The sequence below is a fragment of the Podarcis liolepis genome (genome assembly GCF_965112155.1).
Source record: "Podarcis liolepis genome assembly, chromosome: 17".
Taxonomy (NCBI): Eukaryota; Metazoa; Chordata; class Lepidosauria; order Squamata; family Lacertidae; genus Podarcis; species Podarcis liolepis.
The window spans coordinates 13,411,483-13,437,885 of NC_139571.1; the positions used below are offsets into that span (position 1 = coordinate 13,411,483).

The following is a 26,403-nucleotide window of genomic DNA, read 5'->3' on the forward strand; positions in this document are numbered from 1 at the left end:
CCTCCCTAATCTGAGCATAATGTAACCAATCTCGCACTTTGTCCTTTAATTTCTCAAAACTCTGCAATCTCCAAGTATCTCCTTCTTTTTCTAATATTTCCCAATATTTTGGCCAATTGGACTCCATATTGAGTCTTTTCTGAGCCTTGGCTTCCATTGGTGACAGCCACCTTGGGGTCTTGTTTTCTAATAAGTCTTTGTATTTTGTCCAGACGTTAAACACAGCCTTCCTGACAATATGGTTCTTAAAAGCCTTATGGATTTTTACCTTGTCATACCACAAATATGCATGCCATCCGAAAGCATTGTTAAACCCTTCCAGATCTAGGACATCAGTGTTCTCAAGAAGAAGCCAATCTTTCAACCAGCAGAAAGCTGCAGATTCATAATACAACCTCAAATCTGGCAGGGCAAACCCCCCTCTCTCCTTAGCATCAGTTAATATTTTGAATTTTATTCGGGGCTTTTTGCCAGACAAATTTAGAAATATCTCTCTGCCACTTTGTAAAACATTCCACTCTGTCCACAATCTGTAGGGTCTGAAACAGAAACAACATTTTTGGCAATACATTCATCTTTATCGCAGCAATTCGGCCCAACAAGGAAAGTTTTAGTCTTGACCAACTTTCTAAGTCCTTTTTAATTTCTGTCCAACACTTTTCATAGTTGTCCTTAAATAAATTCAGGATTTGGCAGTCATGTTAACCCCTAGGTATTTCACCTTTTTAACCACTTTTAGATCTGTCTCTTTCTGAAACCTTTCTGATTCCACAGTTGTCAATTTTTTCCCCAAAACCTTAGTCTTTTGCTTGTTTAATTTAAAACCCTTGCTGAGTTTCAAGCTTAAAAGTTTTATTAAAGTGGGGTAGTTGGTGTTTTTGTTTTTTGTTTTTTTTTAAATGAACTTCAGGAATGGGCAAATCCCAGGATTTAAAAACTTTAAATAATAAAACTAGGCTAGATCCCCCCCCCCTGCATGTTCTGGGGCACTCGTCTCCAGTCAGATGGCGAGAGAGGGAGTTCTAGTTCATTAAAGAAGCATTCATGCACTGTCACAAGGAAGCCACTTCGCCAAACAGACCCAGGGAAAGGAACAGGCCAGATTTTTCTTCCACTTAGGTCTACGAATGCCAGCGACTTCTCTAAGAGCTCTTCCTGGCACATGTCACTTCCAGGCAGAGTTGCAATACACCTTCCGTGCTTTGTCCAACTGAAGTGCTGCCATTTACAACCCCCTGGGGGAAGGCTCAGCTATATTTAGTCTACATCCACAGGGGCCAGTTTCCCCCTTGTTTGCTCATGCACATGAGCAAGTGGTTAGCCACACACCCTGTCCCAGGACCTGTTTTATCGGTGCTGAATTTGGTGGACAAACGTTCGTGTTTCCCTTTTATGAAAATTCAGGATACAGTGGTACCTCGGGTTAAGTACTTAATTCATTCCGGAGGTCCGTTTAACCTGAAACTGTTCTTAACCTGAAGCACCACTTTAGCTAATGGGGCCTCTACTGCCGCTGCACCGCTGGAGCTCATTTTCTGTTTTCATCCCGAAGCAAAGTTCTTAACCTGAAGCACTATTTCTGGGTTAGCGGAGTCTGTAACCCGAAGCGTATGTAACCTGAGGTACCACTGTATTTGCGCAGCAGCAATTCACAGGCCAACGGTTAAGAGCCCTTCTCCGTCTCCATCTAAGATGCCCTATAGCTGCTGAGTTATGAACTTAATGTGCTGTCAGCCTTCAAAAGCATGTCTCTAAACATGCTCTGGATTTCAACCGGTGGCCTAATGCAGAGGGTTACGACTGTTGCTTTAGCGCAAGTGCTGCCCGGGTCACATTCAATCCTTCATACATCTCTCATATTGACAGAGACTGAAATTAACGAGACCTTTGTGGCCATTGATTTTATGCCATCGGTGACTGATAGGAACACATTGTGGACAGAGATGTCTGAGGCCACCTTTCTGCCCATCCCGGCTATCGCCGGCCTCACGGCAGGATAAACAGTCTCTGTAAGGAAGACCATATACTGCATGCATCCTCAGTCCCCAGACAGACATCACTGGAGAGCACCAACATAACAAATCACCTATTGACTTAACTAAGGAATTGCTCTTTCTGATCTGTTCCCGAAAGGTGGGTTTATTTCCCTGCAAATAAAAGTCAATAAGTAGTGATCTTTTCCAAGTTTGCAGTATATTTGAACCATATGCTCAGATCTGTATTCTTAGCATATTATGAAACAGTGGTTTTTCCCTGTCTAATGGATAGCTCATGTTAGAAATGCAAATAAATGAAATAATAGCACAAAAGATTGTGCAATCCTGTACCCCTATATAATTTAACTTAATGGGACTTATTATCTGAGACTGCATGCATGCTATACCTTAAAAGCACATTCAAACACACTCAAAGATTATGGGCAGTGCAGTTTACCCCTCAAAGAGTTAAAATTTCCAGAAACCCTTTACAGGTTCCTATGAAATTTTCCTGCCTTGGGAATTTCCTGGGAATTTTGTAATTGAAAATTCACATGATAGCAGAATTGCTACTCAGCTACACGGAAGGAAACTGTTGCCCCTCAGGAGTGCAAGTTGCTGCTGCTAAGCCACCTGTTTGGCTTTTATATTGTGTTCAGATTTGGATGTTGAGTTTCAATTCAAGAATTAAAAACTTTCAATCAAGTTTCTTAAGGATAATCTTTGGTGGCCCCAGTCAGAGGCGGGATGTGATGGCCTGGGAATCGGATTCAGAGGCTGAACCTGAGGAATCCCAGCCTGCGCAGGAGTCCCCGGCTCCAGGACCGGCTGAGCCGGGGCTGGGGCTTGAACCTGAAGGGTCCTCACCTGTGCCGGATCCTCAGGCGCAGACACCAGCTGAATCTGCTCTGGCTCCGGAGGTGATGGAGGACCCATTGCCTGCAGGTGCTCCACTCTCAGCCCCGTCAGGGGAAGCTGAGGTTGCCTCTGGGCCCAGTAACCCTCCAGGCTCACCTGAGCTGCAGAGGCTCAGGGCAGAGAGGCGGAGGGAACTAAGTTCCCGCAGGAGGAGTCCTCGCCTCCAGGCCAGGAGAGGCTAGTCACCTGTGGACTGGGGCTGCCCTATGCCTCAGAGGAGATAAAAGCCAGCCAGCCCAGTCCCAGGTTGCAGGAGCAACATTGTTGGTAGCCTGTTCATGCCGGCACCCTGTCCTGCTCTTCTGCCAGGGTTCCTGACCTCACCCGACTCCTTGCCTTGGACCCCGCTTCAGCCTTGATGGACAGCTCCCATACCACACCCCCAACTTCGGACTGGACTCAGACCACACCACACGGTAACCCCCCAGGACCAGCACATGGAGCTAGCTGCTCTGGCACATGCTGTACACCCGGGGGCAGTGCTAGCTGCCTGCAGGGGCAGGGCAAGCGTCCCAGGGGGCAGGACAAGCTTCCCGAGGGGCACTGCCCACGACGAGCATCCCAGGGGGTTGGTGTGCCGATGTCACCCCCCTCAGGGATGACACCCGGGGCGGACCTCACCCACCACACATCCCTTCCTTTGCCAGTGGCCCCAGTTGTGCAGCAGCTACAGCCATGAGGTTAGGGGCAAGGCTGGGTTTTATAGAGCCCAGGGCTTGGGACACAAAAACAGTAGGAAACTGTCTTATGCCAAGTCAGACCATTGGTTCATCTAACTCAGGAGGGTTTGCACTGACTGGCATTGGCTTTCCGGGGTGCCTGCTCTAGCTGGAGATGCCTGGGATTGGATCTGGGCAAGCATGCGAGAACAGCCACGAGAGTTTTAATAGCACAAGGATGGAAGACTGAAGAAACCCCAACTAAAGAATCATGGCAAGAAAAATTGATGGACTAAGCAGAACTGGCAAAACTGGCATACAAGCTATGGGACAAGGATAACTGTGACTTTAAAGATGAATGGGAACCCTTTACAAGGTATTTGAAGACGCAACAAAGTGAACTGGACTCCTTGGCTGGTGTTGAATAAACATTCACAAACTTTTTATTGATAATTATTACTTAAATAGTTTGAGGATCTATACAACTGTGTAACATGCAGAAAACAGCATTTTTCGAGAAATCAAAAACTGGAACTGAGGGAAGTCGGGGGATGGAGTGGGTGGGTTCTGTGGGGGGAGGGAGGAAAAATGGGGGGGATAAGGATGACATGTTTCTGGCTAATATGTTTTGTTTTAATTTTGAATAAAAAAGTAATTAAAAGGGGGGGGGGGAAATCTGGGCATGCAAAGCTGATGTTCTAACACTAGCTCAAGGCCTCTGGTTTTCAGAATTGGAGATTTGGCTTCAGTTTGTTCCCTGTTCTCTCTCCTGGGTTATCTATCATCTCTAGATCACCATGTCAGATTATGGATGAAGACGCTAAATAATAATACAAGTGTGTTCTGGGTTCTATTCCTTTGCAACCTTGTTCATAACGTCCTGGCAAGGCTGGATTTTTTACTGTTCAGTAGATCAAAGATACAGATGTTCAAAATTCATGTCCAGTAGCCAATAAAACCTACAAACCTTTGTCAACAAGCATTTCCCTTACTTCTCAGACCAAATACCTGCAGAGCTTAAGTGTTTCACAATGCATTCCCTTCCTCTTTGCACATTTCAACTAGATCCCCTCTTCTTTACTATTTCGGAACTTTTGTTGAGATCTCCAGAAAGCATTTGATTGATCCAGTAACCAGTTTGTATCCTGGAAGACAGTCCCTGGAACATTAAGCTCTTTGTCTCCTTTCAGATAAGCAAGAATAATTGTGCAGCTAAACACTTGCTCAGATCAATGAAGATACAAGTAAAAATCTTACCTAATGAATCTAAACATGTTTTCCCATTTTGCAGGGATATTCGATAATTTTGCAGCTTTGTTTTTAATGTTATGAATGCGCTATGGTGAGGTCTGTTGACTGGATCAATAAATGGAATGGTTGGTTGATTCCTCGTTGCTTTCCCTTCAGTGAGTCCTGAACTCACTGGGCTATGTGTGCCAATGCATGTATTTATATAAGTTCTATAGCTCTTTTCAAGCCAAGCCCTCCCAGGGCATTTTTCATAGCATGTTTACATGATAATCAATCTATTAAAAGTAGACAGAGTGATATGTGACAGCTTCATATTTCTGCATTGGAGGGGGTTGGACTAGATGATCTCAGGGTCCCTTCCAACTCTACAATTCCATGATTCGAAGAAGATACAGATAAAGCACACGGGAAGATCTGGGCCATTAAAAGTGTCTTCACAGTGCTGGGGAAAAAATCAGGCTTGGCACTAAGTTTAGCCTCCCTGGGAAGACGGATGTCAAGGGGCCACCACAAAGAAGATCACCACTCACTTTGGACATTAAGGGGATCTTATGAAGCGGATCTTTACATCGTTTTGGATCATTTGTGGTATTTTATGTATTGTGATCTGCTGGGTAGATCAACGTGTATCTTGAGCTTTTCTGTGCGTTTTTTCTCTGCTCCAGATACACATCGATCTACCCACACGTAGTTGTTATGTCTGAGAAACACAGAAAATAACAGGATATATTTATACAAATTCTTCAAACTTACACGACCCCTTAAAAATTGGCTGATGAAGGTGAATACATCGAAACGGCCCTGTCTTTGTTACAATTGACTACTGATTTGCAAGTACGGACCACTCCCACTACTGAAATTTTTATTGGCCAGAGTTCTTGGTGTGCTCTTTTCTTGGTATATTTAATAACAATTACCCAGACAGGGGCACCAGGAAAACCACACGTGATTCTGGCTTTCCCAAAGCATCTGCAGACGTGGCCAGACATGGCAGGCTGCTGGGAAAAACTCCAGAGAGAGCCCGTTTCTGCCTAATATTGCAATTTGTTTGACTGCGTAAAGAACGCGAGGCATTTCTCTCTGGGTCTTTTGCTCAGGTGGCAGCAACAGCAGCTGAGCTGTGTGACGGTCTCCATTACAGGAGATTGGAAGAGGACATGGAGAAGGCTGAGGAGATCTCTGGGCTGGCATCAGGCGTCAAGGATTTCCAGGGAATGACCTTGGAGTTCCTGCCTCCTGGAAACCATGGCAACAGCACTGGCGCCTGCAAAATAATTTCTGGTTTCAGGGTTAGCTATTAGACATCTGAGACATTTTCTCCCTGCTCTGCAGTAGAGTGGCTCTGTGCCTCCCGTGTTGGTCTGTCTTCTGAATAACAATGGCACAGAAGAAGAGGAACAGTAGACCCCAAATTCCTTCAAAAAAATATTTATACATTTCCCAAAGAGAATACAATACAATTAATCTAACAGTTCACAAACTAATCCCTCGATGGTCGACTTCCCTTCCCCCCGTGCTTTCCTCAAGTTATCAATTGCTGCTGCATGTTATAATTATTCTAATCCTTCTCCCATCCATTTTGTTCTCAAAGCAGTAGACCCCAAATTCAGCCTCTTTGGGTTTCCCTTTTCGACGGGAGATGGTTCACACAGGTGAATTCTTCCTCAGCTAAAGACTGTTTATCATTTTAATTAGGATTCCGTTACCACCTGGAAGCAACCTTTCCCTGGCCTTAGAAGCGGCTGTTGGGGGCCAGACAGTGAGGGACGGACAGCAAGGGAACAGCCTTGACCGGATTAAAATGTCATGTTTGTGTTCTGTTTCCTTCAGATAAGCGGTCTTTTTAAATTGTGTACAGTCATATTTCTAACCTTGAATTGCCTGTATTATTGCCCAGCCTGAGAGCTCAGAGTGGGTCAAGCTCTGTATTTAATAAGATTAATCCACATGTGTTGCTCTCAGGTGGGAGGAAAGAAGAGCGTCCCATGCGGCTAAGGAGACAGGTGCCCAGGAGTGGGACAAAAAGGCTTCAGGTGGCTCAGTTGGGGAGAGTGGGGTGCTATGAATGCCAAGGTTTCAGGTTCGAATCCCCATCTGGGACAGCTGCCTATTCCTGCATTCCAGGGGCTTAGACTAGATGATAAACGATGCTATGATTCACTTTCCCCGCCTCCACGGCCTTGGACTCCATCTTACAGTAAGTAATCCATCAAGATGACCAACACCGAGGGGAAGAGGAGGGGGACATGTTACATGTTCTCAAGACCCTTTCGCAAACATGGTGTGGTCCCTCTCGCTCCCTACATGTGCATCTTTCAGAAGGGTGATATTGTTGACATAAAGGGCATGGGCACAATTCAGAAAGGCCTGCCCCACAAATAGAAGGGGAAGAAATGGAGGCAGTGAGAGATTTTACTTTCTTGGGCTCCATGATCACTGCAGATGGTGACAGCAGCCACGAAATTAAAAGACGCCTGCTTCTTGGGAGAAAAGCAATGACAAACCTAGACAGCATCTTAAAAAGCAGATACATCACCTTGCCGACAGAGGTCCGTATAGTTAAAGCTATGGTTTTCCCAGTAGTGATGTATGGAAGTGAGAGCTGGACCATAAAGAAGGCTGATCGCTGAAGAATTGATGCTTTTGAATTATGGTGCTGGAGGAGACTCTTGAGAGTCCCATGGACTGCAAGAAGATCAAACCGATCCATTCTTAAGGAAATCAGCCCTGAGTGCTCACTGGAAGGAGAGATCCTGAAGCCGAGACTCCAATACTTTGGCCACCTAATGAGAAGAGAAGATTCCCTGGAAAAGACCCTGATGTTGGGAAAGATGGAGGGCACAAGGAGAAGGGGACGGCAGAGGACAAGATGGTTGGACAGTGTTCTCAAAGCTACCAGCATGAGTTTGACCAAACTGCAGGAGGCAGTGGAAGACAGGAGTGCCTGGTGTGATCTGGTCCATGGGGGTCACAAAGAGTCGGACACGACTAAACGACTAAACAACAACAACATGCGCCACAAATGTTACTATGGCAAGAAGGGAAGGGTATACAGCAGCCTTTCTCAACCTTGGGTCCCCAGATGTTTTTGGCCTACAACTCCCATGATCCCTAGCTAGCAGTACCAGTGGTCCATAGCAGAACGGGGGGCGGGATCTGTGTGAATCCCAGTTCAGCTACTGATTGATTGATTGATTGATTGATTGACTGAGTGACTGCAGAAATGGATAAAAGCCCCCCATCCAAACAATGTCTATCATCAGTGCAGGTAAGATTTTTTTTTATCATCTACAATACTGTTTTAATTATTTTATAGTGCAGTACATTGATTATTGCTTTCATTTTATGGATCAATGGTCTTGTTAGATAGCAAAATTCATGTTAAATTTCTGATTTAGGGGTTGTTTTTTAAAGTCTGGAATGGATTCATCCATTTTGCATTACTTTCTATGGGAAAGTGTGCCTTGGTTTAAGAACGCTTTGTTTCAGAACGGATTAAGTATGGCACTTTTGTTTCTGCTATTTATTTTGCATTTTTGTTTTTGAGGCCTTTTCAATTTATTTGTTTTTGTGACTGTGCGGATCCCAGTTCAGCTACTGATTGATTGATTGATTGATTGATTGTGTGACTGTAGAAATGGATAAAAGCCCCCCATCCAAACAATGACTGTCATCAGTGCAGGTAAGAAAAAAAATGAATTTTTATTTTATCATCTACAATACTGCATTCTTTATTTTATAGTACAGTACATTGATTATTGCTTTCATTTTATGGATCAATGTTCTTGTTAAATAGTAAAATTCATGTTAAATTGCTGATTTAGGGGTTGTTTTCAAAAGTCTGGAACGGATTAATCCATTTTGCATTACTTTCTATGGGAAAGTGCGCCTTGGTTTAAGAACGCTTTGTTTTAGAATGGACTTCCAGAACAGATAAAGTTCATAAACCAAGGTACCAATGTATTAAAAACACGATCAAACATCAAACATTAAAAACTTCCCTAAACAGGGTGATAGTGCACTGACGCTTGGCATATGGGACAGACATTGGGAAATATTTGTAAATGTCCTGATAAGCTCTCTCTTCTTGATATAGTTGGATTTGGAACTAATTAAATGAGAATGCATGTCTTCAAAATTAGTGCTTGAATATTTCATATGGCTGTGCTAATACTGCATTTTTTAAAAAAATCAGTTTTACCTCGGGTATCTTTACTGTAGTGAATATTATATTTCCTCCACTTTCTTCTCCCCCTCCCAAAGTTTTTTATTAAAGTTTTCACAATACAATAAAATAGTATCTAGAACAAATAGAATCCAAAAGGTGGGAAGGAGAGGAAAGAGAAAAGGAGAGAAAATAACCCACTGAAGTCAATGGGATTTATAGAAACATGGACAGGATTTGTAAACACAAAATAACATAAAATGGTGTTTAAAAGGTAGCTTGGATTTTCATTAGAATGATATGCAAATTATACAGATTGTATTGCTCTTGGACAAGGAACATGTTTCAACCGTGTCTAACCCTTCTGATGGTCACATTACAATGGTGGAAGGGGTGATGCGGGGGGTGGGGAAGCAAAATAAAATAAAATAATAAATAATAAATAAAATCCCGGTAGCATAAATCCAAACAAAACAAATATTTCATGGTAGGACCAGGGCTTTTCCCACCTTACACAGAACAGATCTTCCTCATTTATTTTGCAAACAAACATGATAAAATATTAAGGAAGCTTGCCCATTGAAAGTACGTTCCTTTCTTTCAAATGCCTCGAGGCAGCATGCAAAGCGTCCATTGGGGAACGGGTGAAGGGTGCAAGGCAGAGAAATCCATAAAATGTGACAGGGACCAAATATATTGCTATAATTCTTTGTTCAGAATTACATCAATTTCTCTTCTGACAATGGTCATGCTGCTTTGGAGACTACAGAGGACCAGTCACCAAGAGGAGCTCTCAGAGGAGCATCCAGAGGATTGCAGACAATTTTCTTTTTGTTACAATTGCCCCTTATAGCAAACAAATAATTAGCTGAAACAAAAACTGTGCTCACGGCAACGTAAAATGTCTGCGTATAATGCACTCTGCTGTCCCTTTTAAGGTGTCAAACTGCATAGCCAGCGAAGGAGCCTCAAAGCTTTCGATTCCCTTGGGAGGAAATTAAGTCACGCAGGAAACACAAAGCAGAGAAGCAGCTACAGGAATCCAAAAGCATTGCTAGTTATATGGTGGAACTGAGAGATGGATTGTTCCCTACATACTTTGCAACATTGTCTTTGTCCATTCATTGCATCTTCAGCTCAGTCACAGCAGCGTCTGCTATGGTACTTTAAACCAAGTGAGCAAAATAATTAACTTCAAGATCTCAAATCCAGAGTCGTGGCCCATCTTACTGCCAGGCCAGGTATAGCACAATGCAATGTACAGTGGTGCCCCGCAACACGAATGCCTCGCAAGACGGAAAACTTGCTAGACGAAAGAGTTTTCCGTTTTGGAGGTGCTTCGCAAAACGAATTTCCTATGGGCTTGCTTCGCAAGACGACAATGTCTTGCGAGTTCCTGCTGCCCCCCCCTTTTCTAAGCCGCTAAGCCACTTATCAGCTGATCCGATCAGCAGATAAGCCGCTAAAAGCTGCTAAAAGCCGCTAATAGCGCTAATAGCGCTAATCCGCTAATCCTTCAATGGGCTTGCTTCGCAAGACGAAAAAAACGCTAGACGAAGAGAATCACAGAACGGATTCTTTTCGTCTTGCGAGGCACCACTGTAACAGGATAATAATATCAGCAGGTCGAACCATTCTCTAACCCTGACTTTAAAATTATTAAAACCAATCACTTGCTGCCAAATAGAAATCAATAAGCATGAAAAAATAATAATAATGGTAAAACAAGCCTTTGCTTTAACTGGTGGAATAAATATGTTCATTGTGGAAGAAGAACTAGTTTCTAACTGTCTAAGATTCTTTAGGGGAGAAACTTGGCAGGCTTCCAGGGAGGGCATTTTGAAATGTGGGGGCCACTACCTCAACAGGTCACAGTAGAGGGATAACAGAGGGATCCGAATAATACAGGGCAAAGCAATGGGAGAGTGCCCTGGCAGGGACAGAGAAGGACAGAGAAGGTTTGTTATTCATTTAATAGTGAAAAAGCAATTAATAAGCTTAAATCAGTCATTGGTAAAAACTGGTATTTAAAAAACAAAATGAAGTAGCAAAGGTCTTACATTCTCCAAATGGAAAAAGCAGCTGAATTTCAATACTTCATTGCTGTGAAACAAAACAAGCTAAATTGCTGTTTCACTTCACTGTGCTGCTCTTATGGTTAATTGATGTAATTAGAAGATACTGTTAATACCATAGGCAGTTATTGCAAAATAACAGTCCCATGCTGCCTGTGGTGGAGAAAGCAAGCTGTTTGTTTTCAGGCCAGCAGCAATGCTCTGCAGCCACAGAGTTTTCAGAGAGTGGCTTTGCTATGTTCTATTTAAAAATGATTTCTGGAAGCTGATAATCCCTGTTCTGATTCATGGATACAGGAAAGGGCAATTGGTTCACTTTGAGCACTAGAAGAAGCCGTCCTAAGGCGGTCTCTGGCTTCCCTCCCCACACGAGAGGCCAACGTCCCTGTCCTTCAAGTTGCCTCTTTTGGCTTCAGCTAACAGCTCGGCAGTATCTCTCTCACAAATACGCATTCCATAGAGACATAAACAGAGAAATAAAATGCAAGTAGATTCAAAGGTGTGTTGCAAACGCCACTGGTTCTCTGCCAGCAGGTATGGTGGGTATTTCAGTGCCAGCGCTCAAATAGTCTAGGTATTTAAAGAGAGACTTAGGAACAGGTTTGAATTTGAAAGCAGGGATAGGGAACCTGTGGCTCTCTGAACGTTGCTGGACTCCAGTTCACATCAGCCCCAGTAAGTGGATGAAAGCTGCAGCCCAGCAACATCTGAATTGCAAAAGGTTCCTTATCTCTGTTCTAAAGAGACACGGGACAAATCCCCCGAGAGTTTAAATGGCATGTATATGTGGTTAAAGGGACGCGGGTGGCACTGTGGGTTAAACCACAGAGCCTAGGGCTTGCTGATCAGAAGGTCAGCGGTTTGAATCCCCGCGACGGGGTGAGCTCCTGTTGCTCGGTCCCACCTCCTGCCAACCTAGCAGTTCGAAAGCACCTCAAAGTGCAAGTAGATCAATAGGTACCACTCCGGCAGGAAGGTAAACGGCGTTTCCGTGCGCTGCTCTGGTTCACCAGAAGCGGCTTAGGCATGCTGGCCACATGACCCGGAAGCTGTACGCCAGCTTCCTTGGCCAATAAAGTGAGATGAGCGCCGCAACCCCAGTCGGTCACGACTGGACCTAATGGACAGGGGTCCCTTTATATGTGGTGAGATCTCAGATCTCAGAAGCATGCATTTCTTGCTGGGAATACAAAGTCCATACCCTCCAACATTTCTCCAAGGAAAATAGGGGTGTCCTAGTTAATAATAATAATAATAATAATAATAATAATAATAATAATAATATCCCACCCATCTAACTGAGTTGCCCAAGTACTCTGGGTGGCTTCCAACATATATAAAAACCTATTAAACCATTAAAAAATAAAAATAAAAAACGTCTCCGTACAGGGCTGCCTTCAATATGTCTTCTAAAGGTTTTATAGTTACTTATCTCCTTGGCTTGGGGGGTCGTATAACGCCATACCCTCCAACATTTCTCTGGTGTTAATAAGGATGCTGTAAGGAGAAGCAAGACATTCCAGGATCAAATCAGAAACCAGGACGGCTTCTGTAAATCTGGGACTGTCCCTGGAAAATAGGGACACTTGGAGGGTCTGTAGAGTCTAATTGCAAGGACATTTTTAATAATAATAATAACAATAATAACAATAATAACAATAATAACAATAATAACAATAATAACAATAATAACAATAATAACAATAATAACAATAACAATAATAATCCTTCCCAAAAGCACTTGTGAAGGGGTTGTTTTGCTGCTCTCCCTTTTTGCTCCTAGCACTTCTGATGTGGTCCTGCTCTCCGGCCTCCCTCCTTGCCTGCCCGCCCCAGTCATTTTCCATAGCCTCCAGATTTTTGCTTCATTTCATTATCGGTCTCTTCATTTCATTTCATGTAGGTCTGCTGTTGACCTCGGGGTCAGGCTCAGCTGAGCTCCAGAGCGGCAAAGGATTTCCCGAAGTCTGTGGGCTCACCTGCCCTCTTGAACTGCAGCCTCATTGCCCACGAACATTTTGTGTTGAGTCAGGAGGACAGAGAAAAGGACCGCGTTGCCTAAGGAGGGGAGGGGAGGCTGGGAAAGAAGCCGAAACATCAAGAAGGAACAGACATGAGAAGGGAACCAAGAGAAGGGCAAAGGGTCAGAATGGAACAGAATGATGGCACTGCATCCGATATACCAGTCACGCTATCAGATGGCAGACCCATATGTAGCCAAAACTCTACCATCCATACTAAAAGGTAAAGGTAAAGGGACCCCCTGACCATTAGGTCCAGTCGTGGCCGACTCTGGGGTTGCGGCACTCATCTCGCTTTATTGGCCGAGGGAGCCGATGTACAGCTTCTGGGTCATGTGGCCAGCATGACTAAGCCTCTTCTGGCAAACCAGAGCAGCGCACGGAAACGCCGTTTACCTTCCCGCCGGAGCAGTACCTATTTATCTACTTGCACTTTGACATGCTTTTAAACTGCTAGGTTGGCAGGAGCAGGGACTGAGCAACGGGAGCTCACCCAGTCACGGGGATTCGAACCGCCGACCTTCTGATCGGCAAGCCCTAGGCTCTGTGGTTTAACCCACAGTGCCACCCGCGTCCCTTTTTACCATCCATATTAGAGCCTTGCAATAGTGCAGAAAACATTTGGGACAAAATTAAAGGGAGGGGGGAGACCGGCATGATTAATAGCCAAGGCATCCTGACCGCACTGTGTGTGGTCACTAATATGCCAAGCAGGTCTGTCTTAAGCATATGCGGCACCGGGATGCAAAGATCCACCCGGAGCCCCCCCCCAGGTTGCCCACTCCAGGATGCGCAGGAGGGTGGAGCTGGCTAGCCACCTCAGCGTCTCGCTGGCTCGGTCGCCCCCAAACTCACAGCGCAAAGCTGCTTGCAGCCGAAGAGCCCACCGCGGCACTCTCACTGATGGGCGGGCTCTTCCCCAGACTCAACTCTCAGGCCCCAGACTCTCGCCTTGGCGCCCCTGAGAGCCTGGCGCCCAGGTGCCCTGCACCCCTAGCGCCTATGGGTAAGACGGCACTGATGCCAAGCAGACAAGCCTTGCGAGGGGCCTTCCATACAGCCAGAGATTCCCTGTGCAGTCAATGGAGTTCTCCAATTGGGGTTTTGAGAGCCTAGGGGAGCCTTTCTCAACCTGTGGGTCCCCAGATGTTGTTGAACTACAACTCCCATCACCCCTAGCTAGCAAGGCCAGAGCTCAGGGATGATGGGAGTTGTAGTCCAACAACATCTGGGGACCCACAGGTTGATAACCACTGGCCTAGGGCATCTCTAGATTTAGGGAGGAGAAAATGTGGGCTAGCAGGAGGATGCTGCAGGGGTGAGGCGGAAGTAATGAAGGTCCAGGTGGTTCACAATCCCAAATTAAGATGAGAGATGGACAGATTCAGAGCTGCAATTCTATCTGAATGCACATCTTCTGGCACTGGTGTTGCTGTGGGTTCGCAGGGGACAAGGAGGCCTCAAAATTCTCGGGCGCCGAGTTCTCCCCATAATTTCTGAAAGTGTGAGGTTTGACCGACGGATTTAGCAAGGCCTGAAAAATAAGTCCAGCCAGCTTCCTCAGGAGTTGAGAGAGATGCCATCAGAGAACAAAAACAATTCAGTCTCAGTCAAAAAGGGGATAGAGCCCCCCAACCCAGCTATGGGTTAGTGAGCAGAGGACAATATCAGAGTTGAAAGGGGGAGGGTCACAAGGGGTGTAATGTCTCCATGGGGGAGGTGTCTTTTTTGCATGAGGCTTGGGTTGCGTTTGGCAAGGGGTCACAGAATCAAAGAATCGTAGAATTGGAAGGAACCTTGAGGGTCATTTAGTCGAACTCCCTGCAGTGCAGGAATCTTTTGCCCAATGTGGGGCTTGAACTCACAACTCAGAGAGTCAGAATCTCAGGCTCTTCCCACAGATGAAGCGGGAGGCAACCATGCCCCCTGGCTGAGATCGTCTGCACCGAGAGACCAGGAAGCAAGGCTGGCTTCTGCTCTGGACCCAAGAAATTATGGGAGAAGCAACAAGAGATGTTTTCGAGGTGTAATGTTCTTCATGCCCTCCACTGTCGGTGTCAGGCTGTAAATGCAGTGGTACCTTGGTTTAAGAACATCTTAGTTTATGAACAACTTGGATTAAGAACGCTGCAAACCCAGAAGTAGGTGTTTCAGTTTGTGAACTTTGCCTTGGAAGCAGAACATGTTCCACTTCCTGTTGAGTGTTCCATTTGTAAATGGAGTCCCCCACTGCTATGGGAAAGCACGCCTTGGTTTAAGAATGCTTTGGTTTAAGAACAGACTTCTGGAACGGATTAAGTTCGTAAACCAAGGTAAATAAACCACCGTGCCTGGATTTTCCAAAGAAAACACAAACCAAAACCCCAGGAATCTCATGCACCACTTGGCAGAGTTTGAGGTGGTTGGAAATAGTATTTTAGGTTCAAAATAGCTGCAGTCCTCCTTCCAGGCTAGATCAATGAGGTGATACTGAGAGGGGACGTTAACTGTTTCCCCAATCGAAAGCTGTTACTAGCCCCACAGAAGAAATCATACTGGTTCCTGTGTCGTGGATCTCCGACATCTTTTCTGTTTCGGCCTTTAGGATGTGATCATCAATGAATGTCAACAGGAGTTATTAATAAGAAAAGTTGCAATCCTAAACCTGCTTACAAGAGCGGATGTCCTGCTATGGCCAAGGGACAAGGTTTGCATAGGACCGGCACTGAATGAAATTAGAACAGGTGCTTTAGCCTGTAGAAATTTTGAATAAATGAAAATTGATATCGTACATAAAAACAGAAATGGGCTTCTCAATTAAACCCAGCACCAACTGAATGAAGCATTTGACACCTGCATATATTTTATGTATCAGAGTTCCCTGGGATGCAAATATATTGTACGCTGCATCACATCCCACTGAGTGGAAACATATTTTTCTTTCTTTTATTCTGCTGGGATAATATACCTTACTTGAGAGAAAGAAGCTGTCAGGGAATGCAGCGAAAGATGTCATTTAGTCAGGTTTTACTGAGATCGCTTTGTGGTTTTATTAACATCAAATGGTATATGAACATTGTGAAATAAATAAAATAGAATTAGAGACCCAAACAGAATTATCAAGAGAGAACTCTTGAACCCTTTATCTCTTTGAAATAACGCTACACCCCTTTGGGATACTGAGAAATACGTCAACAAAGATTCCTAAGAGGAATTATCCATCATGAAAACGAATTGCTATTATAACTTCTTTTTTCTCTTCAATTATTTCGTGTCTGTTCATTCACGGCCTGCTGATTTCCAGTTTAACAAAAACCTCCTTCTTCTCCAGTTCTGTGTTCCTATTGCCACCCAACCCAATCTCTGCCAAGGGGGGCAGGAAACCCCCAAGGGGTCTTTACACGCAACCAGGGTCTGTTTTCCTTAGGGAGTCTTTCAAATGGGGTTCAATTACACATCATTACACCAGAAGCCTTCAGTGGAGAGAGATTTCACAGTGCCTATATCTCAGGAGGAGCCCCCCCCCAGCTTCCTGGCCATCTCTGTGCCTCCCCCCCCCCTTGACAAAATAGTTCTGGCCTTCACAGCATCTCATCCATTCCCCATCCATTCCCCCACCTTCCTCTCCAACCTCCAAATTTCAAAAGGACACATTTTTCCTGTGTGACATCATGCCCCCGCTGTCACCTTGGCAACCTTCTGCCTGGTTATTATTATTATTTATTGAATTTATATACCGCCCTATACTTGGGGGTCAAATGGTTCCCATTGATGGGTTTAGGACTTGCTTTGTCATTCTTAATCATTTGTATCCCCACCTGGAAAAGAAGCTTCAACTGTACTTTTCACTGGTCTGGCATATTCCCTTCAGTACTCCAAAATATCACCTAAATCTGAGCATTTATTAATTTCTAACCTTCGCTGGCTCTAGCAGTTCTGGGTGCCCTCACACCCCCAAACCCCAGATCTGCAACATTATGGAGACCACATTCAACCAGATCTGACGTGGTGACAAAGAGAGCTTTCCACCCGTGTCTCATGACCATGTGTCAGGATTGTGGCAGGGGGAGGCGGAGAGTTAAGCCATCCCTTCCCTTGTATGGCGGTCCCTTCTTCTTTGGTGATTACTCATAGCCCAGCAAGATTGTCTTCCATAAACATGGTTTGAACAATGAGTCCATACTTGACTGTGGAGGCCAGTTCTGGATCAACACGTCCTTCCACAGTGGGGACATTGGTTTCCTGGTGGGAGTTGATCACGGTGTGGATTTGCCAAGCGTACCTTCCTCTTAGCACGTTTCTCCCTTGCGTCCTGAGTTTGAGTGTCTTCAAAGCCCATGACACCTTTGGTAAAGGCTGTACTCCAACTGGAGCGCTCGCAGGCCAGTGTTTCCTAATTTTTGGTGTTTATACTACATTTTTAAAAATATGCCTTAAGACAGTCTTTAAACCTCTTTTGTGGACCACCAGCACTACGCTTTCCATTTTTAAGTTTGGAATAGAGTAGTTGTTTTGGAAGACGATCATCCGGCACCCGCATAACAGTCCAGCATAGTTGATGTTGAAGAATCATCGCTTCAACACTGGTGATCTTTTCTTCTTCCAGTACACTGGCATTAGTTCGCCTGTCTTCCAACATAGTGGTGACCCTGCTTCACAGTATCAAGGGAAAGGCATAGGGCAGTGGTTCTCAACCTCCACAGGTGTTGTTGGACTACAACTCCCATCACCCCTAGCTAGCAAGGCCAGAGCTCAGGGTTGATGGGAGTTGTAGTCCAACAACACCTGGGGACCCACAGGTTAAGAACCGCTGGCATAGGGCATGGGTAGGCAAACTAAGGCCCAGGGGCCGGATGCGGCCCAATCGCCTTCTAAATCTGGCCCATGGGTGGTCCGGGAATCAGCGTGTTTTTACATGAGTAGAATGTGTACTTTCATTTAAAATGCCTCTCTGGGTTATTTGTGGGGCATAGGAATTCGTCGTCGTCCCCAATACAGTCCGGCCCCCCACAAGATTTGAGGGACAGTGGACCGGCCCCCTGCTGAAAAAGTTTGCTGACCCCTGGCATAGGGAGATAGATATACAATGAAATTCCTCCATCCACGTAAAGACTTCTGGCTAAGCAATGGACCATCTCTCTCTCCTCTCCCCTCACAGGCTCTCCATTTGTTCTGGGGGGTCCCCTGGAGCAGATAGGGTGAGGAAGTGGGGATCCCAGGGAGAAGGAAGGGGGGCGAATTCCATTATGCAGCCCGAAGTACTTTTGTCGGATACCTCCCAGCCATACGATGGCTCCCACGGATTTTAATGGCACCAGATTGTGTACGGTGTGCTATCAGGACAGAATGACTAATAAGACCGACTGTGAAATGCACGCCTGGCGCCTGTAGGGGGTGGCCCACATTGTACATACTTGGCACTTTTCATTTTTTAAATGAAGTTTTCAAACGCCTTTACAAAGTTCTGCAGCAGGGAAAGCGGGATTTTGTAGTCTGTTTAGATTATGAAAATTAAGTCAGTTTGCACACATTTCTTACATTTATAATGTAATTGGCATCTGCGAATAATTGGGAAGAGCATGACACTCTGCACCTTGTTTTCTATTGACCAGTGAAAAAGCTCATTCTCTCCCATCCCAGATTCTGTGTTTGAGATTATTTTCTATTTTTACAGCCATAAGAACTGTAACTTGGCTTATTCATTCAGATGATGAAAAAGATAATAAAAAAAAATGATACTGAATAGAGACAAAAGGGAGGAAATTGTTTAATAGCGGCAGCCTATGCACAAAGTGGGTCTCGTTTTGTTGAATCGGACTTAAGTCCAGGTCTGTGTGCATATGACTGCAAGCTAAAGGGAAGGAAACATCTTTTTCAAGTAGCAACTCCCAGGATCCTAACACAGGAGAGACCAGAAAGGGTTCTGACTCCACCTAATGGAAAGATGATGACAAAAGCTGTCAAGGAAAGTTAGTCAATTCTCTTTGATACAAGGCTTATCAGCCATCTCTCAGACAAAACTGGTGCATTGCAATGCAGATTAAGTGAGCAAGGAGCTGGTTTGCAGCGGCCTTTTCTGTTTTCTTTGTGCGGATCTTTCCTGCACAAAATTGGAAGGTCACAGGAAACTCCCTTGCGCTTCCATGGCTTAGGGTGAAGTTAGGAGCAGGTTAGTATTGATTGGGTACCTTGGTTCTCAAACTTAATCTGTTCCGGAAGTCTGTTCCAAAACCAAAGCATTCCAAAACCAAGGCGCACTTTCCCATAGAAAAGTTCCAGACTTTCAAAAACAACCACTTAAACAGAAGTTTTTACATGAATTCTACTATCTAACAAGACCATTGATCTATAAAATGAAAGCAATAAACAATATACTGCACTATAAAATAAATAACACAGTATTGTAGATGATATTTTTTTTAAAAAAATCTTCCCTGCACTGATGATAGTCATTGTTTGGATGGGGGGCTTTTATCCATTTCCGCAGTCACACAATCAATCAGTAGCCTGAACTGGGTTCCACACAGTCACAAAAACAAATGAACTGAAAAAGCCTCAAAAACAAAAACGCAAAATAAATAGCAAAAACAAAAGCGCCAAACTTAATCCGTCCCAGAAGTCTGTTTGACTTCTGAAATGTTCTAAAACCAAGATGTAGCTTCTGATTGGTGCAGGCGCCCCGGAAACAATCTCCGACAGTCGCATCGGACATCCGGCTTGCGGAAAACGGAACTCTTACTTCCAGGTTTTCGGCGTTTGGGAACCAAGGCGTTTGGGAACCAAGGTACCACCGTATTGATCTCCCTTGTCTTCTCTGCTCCTTTGGTGCTTAGATTAAAGTAAATTTAAAAATAAAAAGCTCTCCAGGATTTTTTTAAATGTATGTTTAAAATGTAAACTGGCAAATCCATAGCTTATTAGCTTATTAGCAAAGGACCCTATTTTGTGGGCAAGATTCCAGGCGAACGGCACAAATGTCCGAGCGACAACTAGCTTCGGACGTTGACCAAGCCAAAAGAGGGTGTTCAAGAACCACACACAAAGAGCAGTTTATGTCTGGGAAGCACAGAGTGCGCTTTCAAACCGATGGCAAAATCCAGTGGCACAATTCAAGTCGATTTGGGACATTTAGAATCATAGAATCATAGAGTTGGAAGAGACCACAAGGGCCATCGAGTCCAACCCCCTGCCAAGCAGGAAACACCATCAGAGCACTCCTGACATATGGTTGTCAAGCCTCTGCTTAAAGACCTCCAAAGTAGGAGACTCCACCACACTCCTTGGCAGCAAATTCCACTGTCAGGAAGTTCTTCCTCATGTTTAGGTGGAATCTTCTTTCTTGTAGTTTGGATCCATTGCTCCGTGTCCGCTTCTCTGGAGCAGCAGAAAACAACCGTTCTTCCTCCTCTATGTGACATCCTTTTATATATTTGAACATGGCTATCATATCACCCCTTAACCTCCTCTTCTCCAGGCTAAACATGCCCAGCTCCCTTAGCCGTTCCTCATAAGGCATCGTTTCCAGACTTTTGACCATTTTGGTTGCCCTCCTCTGGACACGTTCCAGTTTGTCAGTGTCCTTCTTGAATTGTGATGCCCAGAACTGGACACAGTACTCCAGGTGAGGTCTGACCAGAGCAGAAAACAACAAAAATCCGTCCCACATCTCAAAATGAATAAAAAAAATGTAAAAAGGGGACTTTTTTGCTATAAACTCTCTCCATTTATTCTCAGAAGCCTGCGAGGTAGGTTGTGGTGAAATGAATGGGATCCTCAACAAAATGTTGCAGCATATTCTCACTACTTCAGGGTAGTGCTCTTGTTAGGCCTGGTTTTGTTTCATGACTGATTTACTGAGCATCTGTTGTCCTCAGCCTCATGGGACTGTTTTTTGCCTTCTCATGTTTAACAACAATGACAACAACATTAATATTACTGCTATTATTATGAATATTAAGACTAAAAAAGAGAGGTCAACCTCAGGTTAACCCAGTCATGTCGGCAGCAACCTCCTCTTTTTCTCATGTTGTCCCATTCTGGTTCCTCAAATCCTGTTGGCACTCACCACTGGAGTGCACAATTAGAAGGATGCGCTAATGATCAGCCATTTCACATACGGCTTCCTCATCAAGAGAATTGAGGTCACAGGGAACCAGGCAAGGCCTCCTCGGTGGTGGCGCCCTCCCTGTGGAACGCCCTACCATCAGATGTCAAGGAAATAAACCTTTTAGAAGGTATCTGAAGGCAACCCTATATCGGCAAGTTTTTAACGTTTGATGTTTTACTGTGCTTAATGATATTTGTGGGAAGCCACCCAGAGTGGCTGGGGGAACTCAGTCAGATAGGGGGCATACAAATAAATTATTATTATTATTATTATTATTATTATTATTATTATTATTATTATTATTATTATTAACATGTTGCGGGAATGACACTTTCGGTTGACCAGACAGTAAGAGGATAGGGAATTGGTTTCTTGGAATTCAAGGTAGAACACAGGGAAAAGCAAAGCCAGCCAGAACGACAGACAAAATGGAGATGTCCTATTTTGGCTGTATAATGAGCCTCCCTCTGAGAAGGAGCATGGAGGGCATGTTCCAGGGCAAGGAGGATGCGCTTCAAAACCAGAAACCAAGACGGAGTAGGGAGCCAAGTGCCATCTCTCCCTCTATCATTCTTGGCAATGCAGGACTTGGGATTATCCCACAGCAGGAAACACATACCAAGGAACCATGGGTGGTATGCCCTGCGGAGGACCTTAAGGTCCACAAATGACAACACCTTGAAGGTCCCAGGTCGCAAGGTGGATAGATTGGTCTCAACTAGGGCCAGGGCCTTTTCAGTACTGGCCCCGACGTGGTGGAACACTCTGTCACAAGAGACTAGGGCCCTGCGGGACTTGACGTCTATGTTTCCCTCCCTTTATGGTTTTGACTTTTAAAATGAGGCTGCATTTTAAATTGCATTTTAACCTGTATTTTAAATTTTCTTTCTTTCCTTCCTTCCTTCCTTCCTTCCTTCCTTCCTTCCTTCCTTCCTTCCTTCCTTCCTTCCTTCCTTCCTTCTTTCCTTCCTTATGTTTTTACTGAAATTTTATTGGTGTTAGCCACCCTGAGCCCGGCTCTGGCCAGAGAGGGTGGGGTATAAATAAAATTTATTATTATTATTATTATTATTATTATTATTATTATTATTATTATGGCTGCGGGTAAAAGAGAGAAAATGCTAAGGCTTTCGGTGGGCCAGGAACCATGAATGGTGGCCAGGTGGAGATGACAAGAGGATTATCAGTTCACAATTCCCAGAAGTGATTTCCATTTTAGGAGGCCAGCCATTAGAAGTCTCTTTCCTTTCACTTTTCACCTCTCACATTACCTTAAAGAAACTTGTGTAATATCTTGTATTTTGTTCTGCGAACCGCGCTGGGTTCTTTTGAGGAAGGGCGGAATATAAATTTAAAAAAGGATAATAATAAAAAGGGAAGAAAGGAGAGACTAACAGGAGGTTTAGCATTCAAGCAGATTTCAATTAAACTACACGCACACATATATAAATAGCTGCGGTGCCATACATTGGTGCAACACAGTTCATGACACAGAGACCTCTGTTTCAGCTGCTTGTCGCATTTTAGTGGAAGCAAATGGATTTGCATCAGTTTGAAGAGCATCTGCGTGGGTGGTAGGAAGGCTAATGTGGTTACGTATTATTTTTCAAAAAGGATTGTTCATCTGAACCAAGTGCAGCCCTGTGTCTTTCTCAAGAACGGAAACATCAAGCAAATCTCCCAACAGTCTTTGCTTATCTCCCTTACGGTCAAGGCCAAGTTGCTTGGTTTCAAGTTTTACGTGCCGCTTCGCAACGACGAGGCGTCTATGCAAATCCACCCCTGTGATTTACCAAAGCAGAATTTTCAAACAGTATTTCGTAGTAGCCTTCGAAAGAATCTTAATGCTTTGCGTGTGCCCTGCGGAGATCCTGAACGAGAAAGGGGTGTGCGCTCTTGAAGGCCGACAAGGCTCCCCCACCTTGCGGGTGCCAAGCAGGTCTGGGCCGGATCGGGGCCGGAATGGGTGACCGCTGAGGAACCACATGTATGAAATGTTAAGGAAATAACCAAATAAAGCAGCTGAACGGCCATAGCAAAGTTTCTGTGAAGTTGACCTGGAAGCCAACGGGAAGTTGTTAGATTATGTTCTGTTAGAGCTTATTTTGGGTTATGCGCCTCATCTTCACGCCACCCCCATTTCTGCTGGAAATGAATATTTGCAAATGTAATACTTAATCCCTACACATCCTCTTTTTTATGGAGAAATATGCCAATTGGACCCGAGCACATTTTGTTCTTGCGTAATACACTACAGTGGTACCTTGGTTACATACGCTTCAGGTTACATATGCTTCAGGTTACAGACTCCGCTAACCCAGAAATAGTGCTTCAGATTCAAATTCTTTTTATTTTTATTCCACAAAGACAACATACACACAGATAATCAACAAAGCACAAACATACAAAAAAAAAAAGAAAAAAAAATACAAAAATTCTCAGTCACAACAAACAAAAAGAGCACTCAAAATTCTTGTTTCCGTAGTTTTTTCATAACTTATTTCTTTGTTTTGGGACTTCCTTCAGCCTGACCGCGAATCATACGAAGTCAGTAAGTAAGGTCACACGTTTCATCCTTTATATTGTCATTATGTCCATTGTTGATCTCTATTTTCCTTATACAATAACCTTAGTCTATCACAGTACTTCTCTAAACCCCCTCAGCGTTATTTGCCCATCACTGATATTTTCCAGATAGTTTACATATTTTCCCCAGTCCCTGATAAACACTTGATCTTTTATATATCTGATCTTTCCCGTTAATTTATCTAGCTCTGCATATTCTATTAGTTTGCTTCTCCACTCCTCTACTGTTGGGGTTTCTTCCTGTTTCCATCTTTGAGCTATTAAGATCCTTGCTGCCGTAGTCGCGTAATATATCATTTTACAATCCTCCTTCCTTATTTCTTGTTGTAATATTCCTAATAGGAAAGTTTCTGGTTTTTTCTTAAACGTGTACTTTAATATTTTTTTCAGTTCTGTATATATCTTTTCCCAGAACTGTTTTATCTTCCCGCACTCCCACCACATGTGGTAGAACGTGCCCTCTGCGTCTTTACATCTCCAACACTTTTTGCTAACCTTATACATTTTTGAGAGTTTTACAGGTGTCAAATGCCACCTATAAAACATTTTCATAACGTTTTCTTTTATCGCCGTACACGCTGTGAAATTCAAACCGTCTTTCCATAGTCTTTCCCAATCCTCGTATTGTATACTGTGGCCTACGTCTTTTGCCCAACAAATCATCACTGATTTCACCTCCTCGTTTCCCAAATTCCAGTCTAACAGCATCCTATATGCTTTAGATATATTTTTCACCTTACTGTTTATTATTTCCGTCTGGAATTTTGAGTCTTTGTCTACATACCCTCTTTCTTTGATGTCTCTACTAAACATCTGATTAATCTGTTGGTGACTAAACCAATCGTATACGTATTCTCTGATCGTCTCATAGGGTTTAATTCTCCATTTCCCATCCACTTTAGTTACTAGTTGGTTATATGTTACCCGGTTACCTCCCATATTGGTAGTTTTCCTATTTATTATTTCGAGTGGTGCTAACCAATGGGGTGTTTTCGGTTCTAGTATGTTTTTATATCTCTCCCACACTTCTATTATTGGTCCTCTAAAGATATGATTTCTAAATCCCCTGTGTTTTTTCGTTTCACTTTTCCACATATAGGCATGCCAGCCAAGGTGGTTATCGAAACCCTCCAAATCAAGTAATTCCGTATTCTCTAAATTGACCCAGTCTTTTAGCCAACTTAGACATGTCGCCTCATAGTATAGCATAAGATCTGGCAGCGCGAACCCCCCCCTTTCTTTTACATCTGTAAGCAATTTGAATTGGATTCTGGGCTTTTTGCCCTGCCATATGAACCTCGAAACTACTCTCTGCCATTCTTTTATAGTCTTACTTCCTTTTATTATAGGTATGGACTGAAACAGAAACATCAGTCTTGGTAAAACATTCATCTTTATCATGTTTATTCTTCCCCATAAAGATAATTTTAGACGTCCCCATTTCTCTAAATCTTTCCTTATTTCCCTCCATACCGGCTCGTAGTTATTTTTATAAAGATCCATATTTTTAGATGTTATCCAGATGCCAAGATATTTAACTTTCTTTGCCTTCCCTATCTGCCATTGCTGTTGGATTAATTCTGTTGTCTTTGGGTCCACATTTTTATATATCATCTTTGTTTTGGTCTTATTTAATTTAAATCCAGCCACCTTTCCAAATGCTTCTATCTCTCTCATTATCTCTCCTATTGATGTTAATGGCTCTTCCGTCATCACTACTAAGTCATCCGCGAAGGCCTTGGTTTTATAGATGTTCTGGCCTAGAGTCACCCCTTTTATATTACCATTTTTCCTTATAGAGTTTAGGAGAGTTTCTAACACTGTTATGAATAATAACGGAGAGAGAGGGCATCCTTGCCTTGTTCCCTTCCTTATCTCAATCTCTTCCGTTATTGTTCCATTTACAATCAACTTGGCCTTCTGTTCCGTGTATATTGCTTTCACCCCATTGTAAAAGTCACTACCTACACCCATGTACTCCAGATTTCTCAACATAAAGTTCCATACCACATTGTCAAACGCCTTTTCAGCGTCGATGAACATCATTGTAACTTGTTTGTTAAACCTGATAGACAGAAATTCCAACATGTCCACAATGTGTCTTATGTTGTCTCTCATCTGCCGACCTGGCAGAAATCCCGCCTGATCCTTATGAATAACATCTGCCAGTACATCTTTTAGTCTTCTGGCCAGGATTCCTGCATATATCTTATAGTCTACATTCAACAATGAGATTGGTCTAAAATTTCTGACTTGGGTTAGGTCCGAATCTTGTTTGGGTAGGAATGGAGAAATAGTGCTTCAGGTTAAGAACGTTGCTTCAGGATGAGAACAGAAATCGTGCTCTGGCGGCGCCGCGGCAGCAGGAGGCCCCATTAGCTAAAGTGGTACCTCAGGTTAAGAACAGTTTCAGGTTCAGAACGGACCTCCAGAACGAATTACGGTAAGTACTTAACCCGAGGTACCACTGTATCTCACTGGCACACGCTCCTGCCTCGTGCGCATCTGAGCATGGAAGTCATTAGAGAAAGATGTGCGCAAGGCTTGGGTTGGCATTGGTAAGACCCTGGCTCAGCGTTTCCCAACCTTGTGTCCTTCAGATGTTGACGACAGCTTCCCTCAGCCTCTGCCACTGTGGCCAACAGTCAAGGACAACGGGCAAGTGA

At 43.9% G+C, this 26,403-nt stretch overlaps 1 long non-coding RNA gene across 1 annotated transcript in view; it reads left to right on the forward strand.

Moving 5' to 3' along the window:
- The window catches only part of LOC310697133, a 237,521-nt gene that overhangs the window by 148,582 nt on the left and 62,536 nt on the right, over positions 1 to 26,403 (forward strand). The gene's annotated exons all lie outside the window — the stretch shown is intronic.